The sequence below is a fragment of the Petaurus breviceps genome, unplaced genomic scaffold (genome assembly GCF_028583685.1).
Source record: "Petaurus breviceps papuanus isolate PSGF00001 unplaced genomic scaffold, PetGlider_PUasm1.0 582, whole genome shotgun sequence".
Classification (NCBI taxonomy): domain Eukaryota; kingdom Metazoa; phylum Chordata; class Mammalia; order Diprotodontia; family Petauridae; genus Petaurus; species Petaurus breviceps.
In genome coordinates, this window is record NW_027186390.1 from 10,298,131 (window position 1) to 10,313,930 (window position 15,800).

The 15,800-nt window shown below is 38.7% G+C and overlaps 2 long non-coding RNA genes across 2 annotated transcripts in view; one reads left to right on the forward strand and one right to left on the reverse strand.

Moving 5' to 3' along the window:
• The window catches only part of LOC138173446 (uncharacterized), a 52,427-nt gene extending 40,136 nt beyond the window's left edge, over window positions 1-12,291 (reverse strand). Inside the window, exon 1 of the long non-coding RNA XR_011171402.1 lies at window positions 12,133-12,291. This is a non-coding gene — a long non-coding RNA (uncharacterized lncRNA). The remainder of the gene's footprint in view (window positions 1-12,132) is intronic.
• Window positions 12,292-12,665: 374 nt separating this feature from the next.
• Window positions 12,666-15,800, forward strand: part of LOC138173447 (uncharacterized) — a 63,953-nt gene continuing 60,818 nt past the window's right edge. Inside the window, exon 1 of the long non-coding RNA XR_011171403.1 lies at window positions 12,666-12,849. This is a non-coding gene — a long non-coding RNA (uncharacterized lncRNA). The remainder of the gene's footprint in view (window positions 12,850-15,800) is intronic.

Below are 15,800 nucleotides of genomic sequence, written 5' to 3' on the forward strand. Positions count from 1 at the left end.
TTATCTAAGTCTCCTTAGCTTCCCCTGATTCCATGCTTTTATCATCTCTTATGGTAGGATTATATTCCATTACTTTCATATACCATCATTTATTCAGTCACTCCCCAAATGATGGGTTTTTCTTGGTTTCCAGTTTTGGCTATGATAAAAAGAACTGCTACAAACAAGTTTTGTTGTTTTTGTTTGTTTTATAAATGGTCCTTTCCCTCTTTCTTTGTTCTCTTTAGGGTATTTGCCTAGTAATGATATCACTGGGTGAAATGGCATGCATCATTTAATTAACAGCTTTGAGGGTATCAAATTGCTCTTCAGAACAGTTAGACCAATAGTCTGCTTGTTTTCCCATAGTCCCTCCCTCTAATAATTGTCTCCTTTTTTGTCCAACTGGCTTTGAATCCAATATGTTGTATTAATACTTAATCCCTATTTCTATCCATCTTTTACAACTAGATAGATTATCAAAAGTTTTGCTAAAACCTAGGTAAACTAGATCATCATCATTCTCCCCAGTTATTAACTTAGTAATCCTGTTAAAAAAGGAAATGAGGTTAGTCTGGCATGACTTATTCAAGCTCTTCACAATCTCCATTTCCCATCCTAGATATTCATCCTTTTAATGACGCTTTCTAAGATTTTCCCAGAAATTGAAATAAAATTCACTGGCTTATCGTTTGTTGGCTGTGTTTTCTTCCATTTTTTGAAAACCAGATTTACCATTTACGATTCTCTATTCTTGTGGTACCGTTCCCATTTTCCATGATCTTTCAAATATCAATGACATCTTTTAAGACCCAAGGATGTAGGTCATCTGAACCAGGTGACTAGAATTCACTTATGGCCACTAGGTGCTGTCTTACTGCTGCCATACTTAATCTGTTTCAACTCTCTATTAGTCATTTTTGTTCCATAATTCCTAGTGTAAAGATCCTCCTTCTTTGCAGAGAAAACAAACACAAAATAAAACTGAGTAGCTGTATCTTCTCTCTGTGGTCAGTTGTCATCATGCCATCCATAGCAAGCAAAACTTCTGTTTTTTATTCTTCTTTTTCTCTCAATATAGCTAAAGAAACTCTTCTTTTTTTAACCTTCATTGTCATCTTCAGTTAATTCTTGACATCATTTTTACAGGACAGCACAACACACATCTTCTTTCTTTTTTATAATCTAAGTTGGTTGTCCATATCTGTCCATATACATCAGTCTCTTCAGACAAATGCCATTTTTCCTCCTCATTGAAATGATTTCCCTTTGGGTCTTCAGAATTTCATTCCTAAGCATCTCTTATCCCTCTTGGGCTGACTTCCCTTAAGGCATTTTTTTCAATGTTCTGACTTTCCTCTGAACTCACTGAAATTTATGCTTTCCCAAAATCTAAGGTGAATTTCAGACTATGTCTAGTTTTCTTTTGTTTCTCTATCATAAAGTCTAGGATAGATTGGTCATTTCCCTGCAAGGTTTCAATCATTTTTCTCCTCAGCAATCAGTTTCTCCCCATCAGGGAGAATCAAATTTAGAACAGAATTTCCCTTTGTTGACTCCTTCACATTTTAAAGGATGAAATTATCCCAGCTGTTCGCCAAAAAAATAATTTTATTAGCTGTTCTGCTTTTGGCAAAGAGCTCTAGCAGATGTCTTGAACCCTATCATTACTGAGGGAAGTTGGAGGATATGTTAGGAGTTTTGAAAGGTCAGAAGATGGAACCATTCAGGAGTCTAGAGGTACTAGAGTTTGGTAACTGAGTGTATATGGGTTTTATATGCCAGCATCAGTACCTCAAAGGGCTAGGAATGACCTTTGGAACCCAATCCAATGGTAGCAGATATGAGGATTCAAGCAGGCAGCAATGCTGCATTTGAATGTTTAACTTGGTGGCACCTATGCTATGTAGAAATGGTGATAAACGCAAGTCCATTCTCCCAATGACGGAGGTTATGTAGAGGAGAGAGGAGGCCCCTGAGGTGTTGGGGGTAACAACATTTGTGCCCATGTAAATCACCAGCAGTAATTAATAGTTATTCCATGTAAGAAGTCTTTGGAAATTTTCTGTCACATCCTGGATATCTGCCCTAGGAAAACAGGAGATCTCTCTATTGTAGTTATAACAGATAGCTGCCTTGGTACCCCTCAGCAGGGAGTCAACAACCATGGACATTTATATCTCTTCTTTCTCTGGGTCTTATAGGTGATCTTTCACTTGAAAGTACATGCAGATTCACATAATCATTCCTTGGAGAAGAAGTAATTGCTTCTGCCCCAGGAGATTTGGTTCCCCCTTCTTCAGAAAAAGCCTTAAAACTATTACAACTTGGGTTTAAATGTTAGCTAGCTCTGTCACTTGCTAGCTATGGAAACTTAAGCTAAGCATTTAGCTTCCTGGGGCTTGTTTTCATACTTGAAAGATGAAGATAGTTGAAGAGGAAATGCTTAAAGTCCCTGCTAGCTCTCTTTTTTTCAGTGATGATGATTCTCGGATGTTTTAATGCTTGTTTTAATTTCCAAATTTAAGTATAAGCAATCTATTAATCTTCCTGCACCACAGTAAGTGTGATAGGCTCATTTTTATAGAGGATCTAATTCTAAGTAGAGAAGATTCCAAGTTTAGACACAGAATCAGCTCACTAATGCACCCAGATTTTAGTTCCAGACTATAATTCCTCCTGGATACAGGAAGGATATCTAAGGGTCTTAAGGGCTATGTGTGAATCTACTCAATTCAAAAGTCATCATTATTTCAGTGAGTAGAATTATATGATTTAGAGCTACAAGAGGTCACTGAGATTGTTGAGTCCAATCTCCTCAGGAAGTTAAGGTCCCAAAGAGGTTAAGGGACCAAGATCACAGAAGTAGAAAGTGGAAAAGTCAGGGGTCAAGCCCAAATTTCATTACTCCAAATCCAATGATCTTTTATATTATGTCATATCCAAAAGTACGTGTACATACATACATACATACACACATACACATATATACCCATATTATATGCCATCCACAAATATACAGAAACATATACATATAGATACACAGACACATAATCCACACATACAAATATACACACATTATGTACACTTATATATATATATATGTCCCCATACACAAATATATATACCCATGCATGTATACTCACACATGGAAACATATACATCCTATACACATGTGTACACACCATATACATACACACATTATGCATGTTTACACATATATTTACATATATAACATGGGGCAATGGATAGAGAGTCATTCCTAGAGTCTGAAAGTTCTGCCTCAAATATATATTAGTTGTATTAGCTAGCCATGGACAAGCCAGTATGGCTTGTATAGCCCCAGACAAATCTCTAAAAAAGATTTCTTGTTGTTCAGTCATTTCAGTTGTGTTTGACTCTTTGTGATCCCATTTGGGTTTTCTTGGCAAAGATACTGGAGTAGTTTGCCATTTCCTTCTCTAGCTCATTTTATAGATGAGAAAACTGAGAAAGAATTAATTAAGTGACTTGTCCAGGTTCAGACAACTTATAAGTTTCTGAGGCCAGAATTGAAGTCTGGAAGATGAGTCATCCTAACTCTAGGCCCTGTACTCCATCCCCTGCACCACATAGCTGCCCCTAAGAAAGCTGGGTGATTGATAAGTTGCAGATCTGCCTCAGGGGAGGGGATTTCCACAATGGAAACTCCTTATATGGAGGAAATCATGGGTCTGAACCAAAATACATGTAAATTATGTTATGAATGGAGTTCTTCAAGTCCTCAAATCTTGACAGATGCACCTGCTTCAATCTTTGGGAGCTCCTAGCTAACTCCTCCTTTCTTAATCAGAATGACTAGCATTTATTTCCATCCAATCAGAATGACTAGCATTTACTTCCACCCAGTCAGAATGACTAGCATTTACTTCCACCCAGAAGTCTGCCTGGGAAAATCTGAATTTGGTTTATTTCTTGTTCTCCCTAGGGGTAGGGTTTAAGTTCATCTATGAGCAACAAGCTCCTAATAAGTATTGACTAAAACACTTTCATTATAACATGTGAAGAATAGAAATGAGTCATATAAAACCTAGTTATTAAGGCAATGGGTACACCTGGAGCCCCACCTTTACTATCAATCAATAAATCCTTATTAAAGCACTTACTATATGCCAGGCACTGTGCTAAGCATTAGTGATACAAAAAGAGACAAAAGACAGTCCCTGTCCTCAAGGTGCTTACAATCTAATGAGGGAGAAAATAAGCAAATAACTATGTACTAACAAGCTACATACGGGATAAATAGGAGATGATTAAGAGAGGGAAGGCACTAGAATTAAGTGGTTGAGAAAGGTTTTCTATAGAAGGTGGGATTTTAGTCAGGGCTCTTCCTCACAAAAACTAGCCTCTATACCAATGTAAAGAGTCTTGCTGGTATCGGTGGACTTGGGAATTTCAGTGCAGGAAGTTTCAATTTTTGAGGTTTGCTCTTGCTACCCCAGAATGTGACTTGCCTATCTTCCATCTGGAAGACTAGATGTCAGGAACCAAGGAACCATCCTTACCCCCCTTTCTTCCTCCTGTCCCCTCCCCTCCCCACCCCTCCCTTCCCCTCCCTTCTCCTCTCCTCTCATTTCTCCTCTCCTCCAGTTCTGAGACAACCCACTGAGGGAAGATCTGCCACCTTTGAGCACCTTCTCAATACCTATCTGAGAGGTAAGACAAGACCCACCACTCCCTCCAGATAGCATATACCTTCTACTTTTCCATTTTGCTTCTGTTGCTTAATGGCTTACTTGACTTTAGTGAGATGGAAGTTAACAATTCCATTTCTTCTGATGAGATGATGAAGACCATCAGGCTATGCCATCTGCCCTGACACTGCCTGCTAAAGTCTTCTGGGTTTTACCAACTGCCTCCTCTCTATGCCTGAAGTCCTGAGGCATTGTTGTCTGACATACTTATGTAACTCAAGAACACCTGGGCCTTGCCATTCACCCTGAGGATGAATCCTTAAGACTTTCCAGCTTTGCCCTGAAACCCTAAAGCTGAAATCTCTCCTTCAATTAGTGTGTGAGATTCTTGACATCAGGTACTATCTTGCTTTTCTTTTTGGCTTCCCGGTGCCTAGAACAAAGAAAACACTTAAATGCTTTTCCTCATTCATTAATCTCCTAATACTTACTTTCTTCCAATCAGTGCCTGCTCCTCAGATCCAATACATTCTAAGAAAATAAGGCCTTTACTATCAGCAAATAACAATTAACAGCTATCTATTTCAAATTGATTATCCAACAAAGTATACACACACATGGTTGCTATGCCAACCTGGTTGATTGATCACATTTTTCACTTCTCAAATGGTTGTGGTTCTTCTTCCCTAAAATGAGAAACAACTTCTGCCAAGTTAATTGATATAAACATTGATAATTATTGAATGGGTTAGCTGGTTTTTTTTTCTTTAAGTATTCATAGGGTGGGAAATTTATCTCTATTTACACATGAGGTTACAGAATGATGCAGTGCCCAGAAGTATTTTAATAAAAACAAAATGCATTAATTTTCTTTTAAAGCGTTCAGCCTCTTTTGTATGGCTAAGAGGAAAAATCCCTTTTCAAACACTTAACTCTTTTTATGTTCTCTCTTCTAAATTATAACTCTTTTTATAGTCATTGTTTTAAAAAAACACTTTTTTTTTAAACTAGCTCTTCTTCAGTACAGGGGACTCTTGAAGAGGAAGTTTCTCTACTGAAGCATATTGACCCTTAAGAATTTGAGTGTGTCTGGGATAAGGGTGGGGGGGCATGGAGCCAAGATGGTGGAGTGAAAGCAGGGACTTGCTGGAGCTCTAGCCCAAACCCCTCCAAATGCCTGTAAAAAATTACTATAAACAAATTCTAGAGCAGCGGAACCCACAAAATGACAGAATTAAACAAGTTGCCAGCCCAAGACAACCTGGCAGGTCTATTGCACCAGTCTGGGACAGTAGTGCAGTCCAATGTGGGCTATGTTGGCACAAACTGGGCCACAGCAAACCCAGAGCAGGCCTCAGGGGACTGAATCACTAGCAGCTGTGGCAGTTTCCAGACTTCTCAACCCACAAATGCCAAAGACAACTTAGAAGGCCAGTAGGAAAGGTTTGTCAGACCTGGGTGAGAAAAGAACCCCATCTGTCCCCAGGCTCAGGGTGACAGCAACTGTGACTACTTCTAGAACTCTCAGCCCACAGATGGTGGGGGGATCAAGCAGCTGATCAGAGGTGTATTGAAGGAATCTCTTTGCTGATGCTTAGGTAGGATTCTCTTGCTTTGCCCATGCCTGGATCTGGGTCACAGTCCTGGGTGGCTGCCCTGTTGTGAGGAAGAGCACTGGCATGGCAAAGCTTGTGTCTGTGGTGGAGAGGGAATCTTTCTCACAGTTCCAAGGCAGAAAAGAGTGCTTGTGGTCACTCACTAACCAGAGCACAGACTAAGAAAGGAGTAAACACTTCTCCTTTGGTCATTTCACCTTGGAAGAACTGAAAATGTATAGGTCCCTAGAAGTATCTCTGAAAATAGTTGCCCCAAACCACTGAAGCTTGGGACAGTACACCCTCCATACTGGAAGCAGAGTCCAACATTAACCAAGAGTTAAAAAGTCAGGTAATTAGCTGGGAAAATGAGCAAGCAGTGGGAAAAAAATCAGACTATAAAATTTTACTTTGGTTACCAGGAAGATCAAAACATATAACCAAAACAAGACAACAAAGTCAAAGCTCCTACATCCAAAGACTCCAAGAAAAATATAAATTGGTCACAGGCCATGGAAGGGCTCAAAAAGCCTTTTTAAAATCAAGTAAGAGAAGTAGAGGAAAAATTGGGAAGAGAAATGAGGGTGATACAAGAAAATCATGAAAAATTAGTCAACAGCTTGGTAAAGGAGACCCCCCCAAAAAAAATGCTGAAGAAAATAACACCTTAAAAACAGATTAATCCAAATGGCAAAAGAGATCCAAAAAGCCAACGAGGAGAAGAATCCCTTAAAAAGTAGAATTGGCCCAATGGGAAAAGATATACAGCAGTTCATTGAATAAAATAATTCCTTAACAATCAGAATGGAACAAATAGAAGCTCATGACTTTATGAGAAATCAATAAATTATAAAACAAAACCAGAAGAATGAAAAAATAGAAGACAATGTGAAATATCTCATTGGGAAAAAAAAAAGCTGACCTGGAGAATAGATCCAGAAGAGATCATTTAAAAATTATTGGACTACCTGAAAGCCATAATCAAACAAAGACCTTAGACATCATATTTCAAACAATTATCAAGGAAAACTGCCTTGATATTCTAGAACCAGAGAGTAAAATAGAAATTGAAAGAATCTACCTATCACCTCCTGAAAAGAGATCCCAAAAGTAAAGCTCCTAGGAATATTGTGGTCAAATTCCAGAGTTCCCAGGTCAAGGAGAAAATATTGCAAGTAGTCAGAAAGAAGCAATTCAAGTATTGTGGACACATAATCAGGATAACACAAAAGTTAGCAGCTTTTATATTAAGGGATCAAAGGACTTGGAATATGATATTCCAGAGGGCAAAGGATCTAGGATTAAAACCAAGAATCACCTACCCAGAAAAACTGAGTGTAATCCTTCGGGGGTGGGGGGTAGGGTGGAAATTCAATGAAATAGAGGACTTTCAAGCATTCTTAATGAAAAGAACAGAGTTGAATAGAAATTTGGCTTTCAAATACAAGACTCAAGAGAAGCATGAAAAGGTAAACAGGAAAGAGAAATCACAAGGGGCTTATTAAAGTTGGGCTGTTTACATTCCTACATGGAAAGATGATATTTGTAACTCATGAGCCTTTTCTCAGTATAAGGATAGTTGAAGGGAATATATATGTGTATATATGTATGTATGTATAGGTGGGTGTATGTATATATGTATGTTTGTGTGTATATATATATGTATATTTGTATATGTATACATAGAGGGCACAGGGAGAGTTGAATATGAAGGGATGATATCTAAAAATTAAAATTATGGGGTGAAAGAGGAACGTACTGAGAGAAGGAGAAAGGGAGAGATGGAAAGGAATAAATTATCTCACATAAAAGAGGCAAGAAAAAGTGGAGGGGAAGAGGGAGGACATTAGATGGAATAAATAAACCTTTCTCTCATTGGATTTGGCTTAAGGAGGGAATAACACACACTCAGTTGGGTATGGAAATCTATCTTATGCTACAGGAAAGTAGGGGAGAAGGGGATAATAGAGGGGGGATGATAAAAGGGAGGGCAGACTGGGGGGACAATCAGAAGCAAATACTTTTGAGGAGGGACAGAGTCACAGGAGAGAATAGAATAAATGGGGGGCAGAATAGAAGGGAAGGAAATATATTTAATCTTTCACAACATGACTATTATGGAAGTGTTTTGCATGACTACACATGTATAATCTATATTAAATTGCTTGCCTTCTCAACGAGGGGAGAGAGGAGAGGGAAGAAGGGAGCAAATTTGGAACTCAAAGTTTTAGAAATAAATGTTAAAATTGTTTTTACATGCAACTGAGAAATAAGATATACAGGCAATGGGGTGTTGAAATCCATCTTGCCCTACAGGAAAATAAAAGAGAAGGAGATAAAAGAAGGGGGTGGGTGTGGGTTGAGAGGGTAGATTGGGGGAAAGGGTAATCAGAATGCACACCCTCTTTAGGTGGGGGCAAAGGAGGGTTGGGGAGAAAATTTGGAACTCAAAATCTTGTGGAAGTGATGTTGAAAACTAAAATTAATTAATACAAAAAAAGAATTTTAGTTGGCCTCAGTGTACTAAAGTCTTCCCCATAATTATGTGGTCAGCTTGTGTCACAAGTGAGACTTGAACCCAGGCCTCACTGTAAGACCAGTCTCTGCATACCATGTCATGCTGTCTCTCTTGATCACTCATTTTTTAGCTCTCACATTATACAGGGACAACAGCCTGACTTTCATACAGGAGGAAGTGAAAGTTAGTTTCTCTATTACTTCTTTCCTGGTTAATAAATAGGATAAAACAAGATAGGACTAATTCTGAGGCAAAGACTATGTATAGCTAAGCAATATATTGACTATGTAACCATGTATGCCACATCCCCCAGTGTAATGGGAATGCAAATTTGGAAGATCTTCCCTGCCCCTAGGCTAAAAAGTGCACCTGAAGCCTGGAGTGGGAGGCTTGTTTTTCAGTAGATACTTCTTGATTGGCCAGTGAGTCAATAAGGTTGTTACATTCTCTGAGCCAGGAGAAGGCTATATAAGCCCTGATGTGTAGCTTTGTTTTGGGACTCACTTTGAGAAGTGTTCTGTGATTTGATCTGAGTTCTGGGAAGCCGTTGTTGAGAGTCCCCCGGCTTTGAAAAACCCAGATGTGGAAACCCAGATGTTGACTGGGTATGGATGTAATGGTTGGACAGTTTGGAAATCTGTCTACTTGATCTGTTTCTGTCTTGATAATTCTGCCTGTATGCTTTGAAGTTCGGGGTGCTGACCTTTTTCCCCTGAACAAGGTAAATGATATATGTCTGACTGATTAAAGTAAGCTTGTTAACCCATTTTGAGTTGCTTTCCTTTAACAAAGCAGATCCAAGAACCTGTGCTAGCAGCCACCCTGGTAATGCTGGGGTGCTTGCCACTACACCCAGCTGTAGCCCTCCACCTCTGCTTATGAGAGAGAAACATGCTTCACCACAGACTCCGGATTGTAATAATTTTTTGTTTGTTTAACTATAAGACAAAATAAAAATTTGTTCACAAGTGAATGTCTACACAATTTAAATCACTTTTTGGTTTCACCTTTAATTTTATCTGTGAGCTTTTGCCATTCCAGTAAAAATATAAACTCTGTACACTTTTAAAGTTCATTACAACCTAGCCCTATCCTTTCTTTCTAGCCTTATTGGTCATTGCTTTCCATCTCACATTCTGCAATCTAATCGAACTAGTGTCTCTGTTTCTCATACACAATATTCTGTCTCCTATCTTTATCACTTTGTGCTGGCCAGACTCTAGACTTTTAACACACTTCTTCACTGAAACCTAATAAAATACCCCACTACTTTCATTCCTCACTCCCCCTGTCCTCCATCCCAAATTACCTTGTATTGAACCACTTTATATATATTCATCATACATTTATTCTGAATATACTTAAATATGTGCTTGTTTTCTTCCTACTAGAAGGTAAGATACTTGAAAGGAGAGATCATTTCATTCTTTGTATCTCCAAGGGTGTCCTCAAGGTTTTGGTATCCCCAGGGCACTAGCACAGTGCCCAGAACAGAATGAGTTACTTCTTGTCTGACTGATTGATTCATCTGTGAATTTTAAAATAATGATGTTACATTTATTAAAACAAAAAAAAAGGCAAAAACTGGGAAATAAGACATACAGGCACTGGGATATAGAAATCCATCTTGCCCTACTAGAAAGTTAGGGGTGGGGGATATAGGAGGATATAAGAGAGAACAGATTAGGGGAAGGGGTATTCAATAGCCTCGCTATCTTGGGGTAGGGGTAGGAGAGACACAGGGAGAACATTTATCATTCAAAATCTTGTGGAAATGAATGCTGAAAACAAAAAATAAATTTTTTAAAAAATAAGACAAAAACATGAAGTTACTCAAAACTAAGGGAGAAAGCAAGTTAGTATCCCCTTTTCTTCTAAGTCAAACAAGTCTACAATACTGGAATGCTTTCCCCAATAGAGGGATTCTCTTCTCCAACAGAGATCAAAATTCATCCTCGCCTACTCTTCCTATATAACACTCTATAGTGAATCTGCACATACTATGAATACTATCATCGGGGTCATCTACACTGCCCTCTTTCTGTTCTCTCACACTAGCCATTACCACAAAATAGCAACAGAATGGCAAAATTTCAAAATCTAGTGAAGATGCTGGACTTTTTCAAGCTAAGTGAAGGTATAATGAAGAAAATCAAGGCAGCAAAAGTGTACTTAATTCTTTTGCAGAAATTGAGAAATTAGTCATAGGAAATGAGAGACAGTGTTTAAACCTAGTATATAATCCTCCCAAGTATTACATTACCCTTAGTCTTTTCTTTATACTGAAATGCATTTCCTATTTATTATCTCAAATTTTAGATCATCTGAAACTTCAAAACAAGGATGACCCCCACCAAAGCAATAAAGGAAATAATCCATTGTTCAGTCTTTTAGCAATCATGTTGTGATTTTTATTAATGTAATTTTTTTCACTTATAGCAGCTTTAATCTCCCAACAATTTTGATGCTATTATTTCATAATCTCTTTCTAATTCTACACATTTTATTCTGGTGCATTTGGTTTAAAAATTCTAAAGTATTAAATAGCTACTGTGTTTGTGAATTCTTTAAAAATCAGTCCTCCATAAAAGCTTTACTGATTCCCTATAGCATGAAGGTGATCCTGGGTTTCTTAAGAACAAGCCTCTAAAAAGCAAGCTCTGACAAGTTCCTCCAAACTTAAAAGGTTTTAGGCTTGGTTATGGTGATAGGTATGACTGCTGTTGGAGGACCCGCCTCATTTCATATGGAAAGTCATCCCCAGAAGGCTAGTCACTAGGCAATGAGTTATTTGGCCATCATAATCTACCTGTAACTTGAGCCATTGTTCGTGGTCAGACAAGATTAAGCTTTGAAAAATTTCATTTTAATAACATCAACATGGCTCATGTCCCCTCCTAGTCAAAGAGCATCTCTTTCTCTAGAAACATCTGAATCTTGTTTGTTTTAGCTGTGATTTAGGTGTCCCCAGTTCCCTTGCAAGCATCAAACTCTTGAGGAATGGAACACAAACCAAGCTTATTCCTGTTTTGAAGTCAGTCCAGAGGACAGCAGAGTGAGCTTGTTTACTGGAGGGCAAAGGGTCAGGTTCTGGGCTGTTCTCCTCTCAAGATAATGGCTTTCTTCAGGAAGAAACATAAGGGAGTTGCATAACTTTGCCCACAGAGTCTCAGAGGTAAAGTCTGAAGAATAGACTTTACTAATGCAAGAAATAGCAACAGCTCAGATGGAGAGAGATTTTCTCTAAGAACCCATGACAGAAACAGACATGTTGATCAGACCCAATTGATCTCATCAGGAACCCTGACCTCCTTTGTAGAGGAGGAGAAATCTCATTCTGCAGAATAGTGTGATCACAGAATCTTACCTTCTTGCCAAATACCAGACATTTCTTGGGAAACAAGTGGTAATTCCAAATTCAAAAGTTCTGGAGAGATAAGAGAATTTTCTCAGTAGTTTTACTGTTTAGAGACAAAGTTCACTTGCCTTTGCCTGAGGTAGCCTGTTCTTTTTTAAAGGCTTGAGAATGTGTGTGCGTTCTACTTTATCTACCTGTGCCAATTTCATAACTACTCTGATGGCTTTGACTTTCTGGTTTTGGGACTCAGTCATTTGGTATTTTAATAAATGTTCTAGATATGTCCCCATATAGAGAGCCTGGTATATTTTGTGATTAATAACCACATTAATAACCAGAATATTTGTAATTGCCATAGGCATCGTGAATATTGTATTGATGATGCAGCAACCTGAACAGAGGATCTACCTCAACCCAAATTAGCTTGGGTGGAACCATGTGGGCAGGAATTCATTTTAGATAAGAAGTCTGATCTAGTGGGTGGAGAAGCAATGCCCAGAATGAGGAGAATGTTAATTCTATCTTCCATAAGCCCTGTTCCTGAGAGACTGGGCTTTGGACAAGGAAACAAGACAGGGAAAAAAGCTCGGGTCTCCTCAATTTTAATAATTGACTATTTATACAAGAGAGAAATGATCATTTCCCTCAGAGATAAAGTAATCCTGACATGGAGGATAGCCATTGAAAATTCCTGCAGCAAGATGGACTGTCTTGTTTGTGGAACAGGTAGGAGGCCAATGTCGATGGATCAAAGAGTACTGGGGGGGGGGGGGGGGGGGGGGGTGAGCTGACACTTGGTGGAGTCAGAAGACCAGAGAAGAACAAAACTATTACATAAATGAGGCTGTTCCCCTCTAGGCAAGAATCATGATTTGATGCTGGGTGGCCTGGAGGTCTGAACATATCACATGGTAACAGTGTGCTTAATGGGTGGACAGCAACTCTCCTTTACCACTCTTTGTATATATTCCCTCTTTGAGAAATGAACTGGTGAAAAAAAAATTTATGAACAAGTTAAAAAATTTTCCAGACCACAAGAGGATCCCACCAGCTCATAAAATTTGTACCAGTCTTGTTGACATTGACACCATTCCTTTGCTAGCCTATCACCTTCACCTCTATTTATCCATGTTAATAGACTGAGAAAATGTTTGTTCTACTTTGAATTCACCTCTATAGTAAATTTACTCAGACTTTGTGTACAAGTAAGAATTTCCAAGTAATAAAAAGAAAGGGCAGAGTTTAAAAATAAATTTATTTTAGATGAGCTAAGTTTATGTATCAAGGCAACAAGGTGGTGCAGTGAACAGAGGGCTAGAACTGGGGTCAAGAAGGCATTTAGTCACATGATCCTGGGAAACCCTTTCTCAGACCTTATTTCCTCTTCTGTAAACTGGGGATGATAATAGCACCTACAAGGTTGTTGTGAAGCTCAACGACAATATTTGTAAAGTACCTTGCAGACCTTAAAGCACTATATGAGCAGCTAGGTGGCACCATAGTGCACAGAGTCCTGGATCTGGAGTCAGGAAACCTCATCACCCTGAGTTCAAATCTGACCTCAGATTCTTACTAGCTAGGTGACCCTGGGCGGGTCACTTAACCCTGTCTGCCTCAGTTTCCTCATCTGTAAAATGAGCTGGAGAAAAAATGGCAAACTATTCCATCGTCTTTGCCGAGAAAAACCCAAACAGGGTTATGGAGAGTTATATGCATCTCAACAACAACAAAAGCACTATATAAAATACTAGCTATTGTTACTCACCCAGATCTCTTTATCCAACCCAGAGATACAGTCCCTCATCACCAGCTGCCTTTCGGACACCTCAAACTGGATGCACTGCAGGCATTTGAAATGCAAGACGTCCAAGGCAGAACTCAAAATGGCTGCTCTCCCGAACTCCCCCATTGTCAAGGATACGCCCCCCTCCTACTCACTCAGCCTTGAAACTCTAGAGTCAGTCTTCCCTCTTCACTCACTCCATGGGTCCAGTCCTTTGTCAGATCTTGCAGTTTCTACCAATGCAGCATCTCATGGATACCCTTTTCTCTACTTAAAAAAAACAGCATTTATTTATTTTAAGTTTACGACATTCAGTTCCACAATCCCTTGAGTTCCAAATTTTCTCCCCTTCCTCTTCTCCCCTACCATGGGGTCCTGAAATCTGATATAGGTTCTACAAATACCTTCATGTTAAACATTAGTCAAGTTGTAAAGAAGGGTTATACCCAGTGAACAACACCCTTCTCTCTACTTATACAACCACCGCTCTGGTATAGGCCCTCGTCACCTCACACTCAGACTACCATAATAGCCTTCTAACTGGTCTGGCTGCCTCACGTTTCTCTCTACTCCAATCCATCGTTCTCTTAGCTGCCAAATCTATTTTTCTAAAATGCAAGCCTGAATATGTTATCTGTCCTCCACCCCCACCCTGAGCTCCAATGGCACCCTACTACCTCCAGTCTCTCCCCACTCTAATCCATCCTCTACTTAGTTGCCAAAGCCATTTTCCTAAAGCACAGACCTGATCATGTCGTCCCCCTACTACTAAATCTCATTGGCTCCCTATTGCCTCCAAGATCAAATGTAAAGTCTTCTGTTTGGTTGGTATGCAACCCATGCCTTTATGTTGGCTGTTCCCCCAGTGCTCTCTCTCCTCTCCTCCATCTTTTGGTTTCTCTGGTCTCCTTCAAGACTCGACTCATGTTCTGCCTTCTGCAGGAGGTCTCTTCCACTGGTCATCCCAATTGCTAGTGCCTTTGCCTCTCACCTCAGATGAGCTTCCATCTAATCTCTCTCTATATATATATGTATGTATACATACATGCATATATACACATACAAATGCATATATATGTATACACAAATATATGTACACATACAAATATAGTATGTACCTAGTTATTTACATGTTGTCTCCTCCAATTAGAATACATGTTCTTTGAGGCCAGAGACCATGTTGTTTCATCTCTAGCACTTGGCATAATACATTGTGCTTAATAAATAGTTATTGATTGATTGACTGACCAAAAGAAAAACTGACTATATATTAATGGACAGAAAATGACTAGTAAATGATATGGGAGTTATTTCAGAGAGACCTTTTTATATGCAGTCACATCACTGAATAATTAGAGCCAAGATCATGTCAATGCTAAATTAGAAGAAAGGATAAAAATAACTAAGAAAAAAAAAACTATGTGCAATTACAACCACTACACTTATCTAAGCAAACTACCAATCATTAAAAGTGGGAAATGGATAAAGATAAAGGCATTGATCCTGATCATAAGCAAGTTGCTTAATCTGAACCTGAGATTTCCTTATTAAAAAATGGGGATAATAATGCCAGTACTATTTTGCTGAGAGGATCAAATAAGATAACATAAGCAAACCTTAAAGGACTATATTTATAATTATCACCTCTATTTCTTACAAAAGTTTAATAACGTCAAATAGTCACTAACATTGAAGAGGACAAAATAATTAAGAAGTCTGTACATCCAATAAATACTTGATCTCCTTGCCAAGTGGAGAGGCATCAGCATCAAGGGTAATACCAATTTAGAGTCAAAACTTAAAATATTATAGAGTAGGATTGTTTAGCAGTCTAATAAAAGTAATGAATATTTACATGTCATTTTAAATTTTGAAAAGAATTCTCCATGTAATC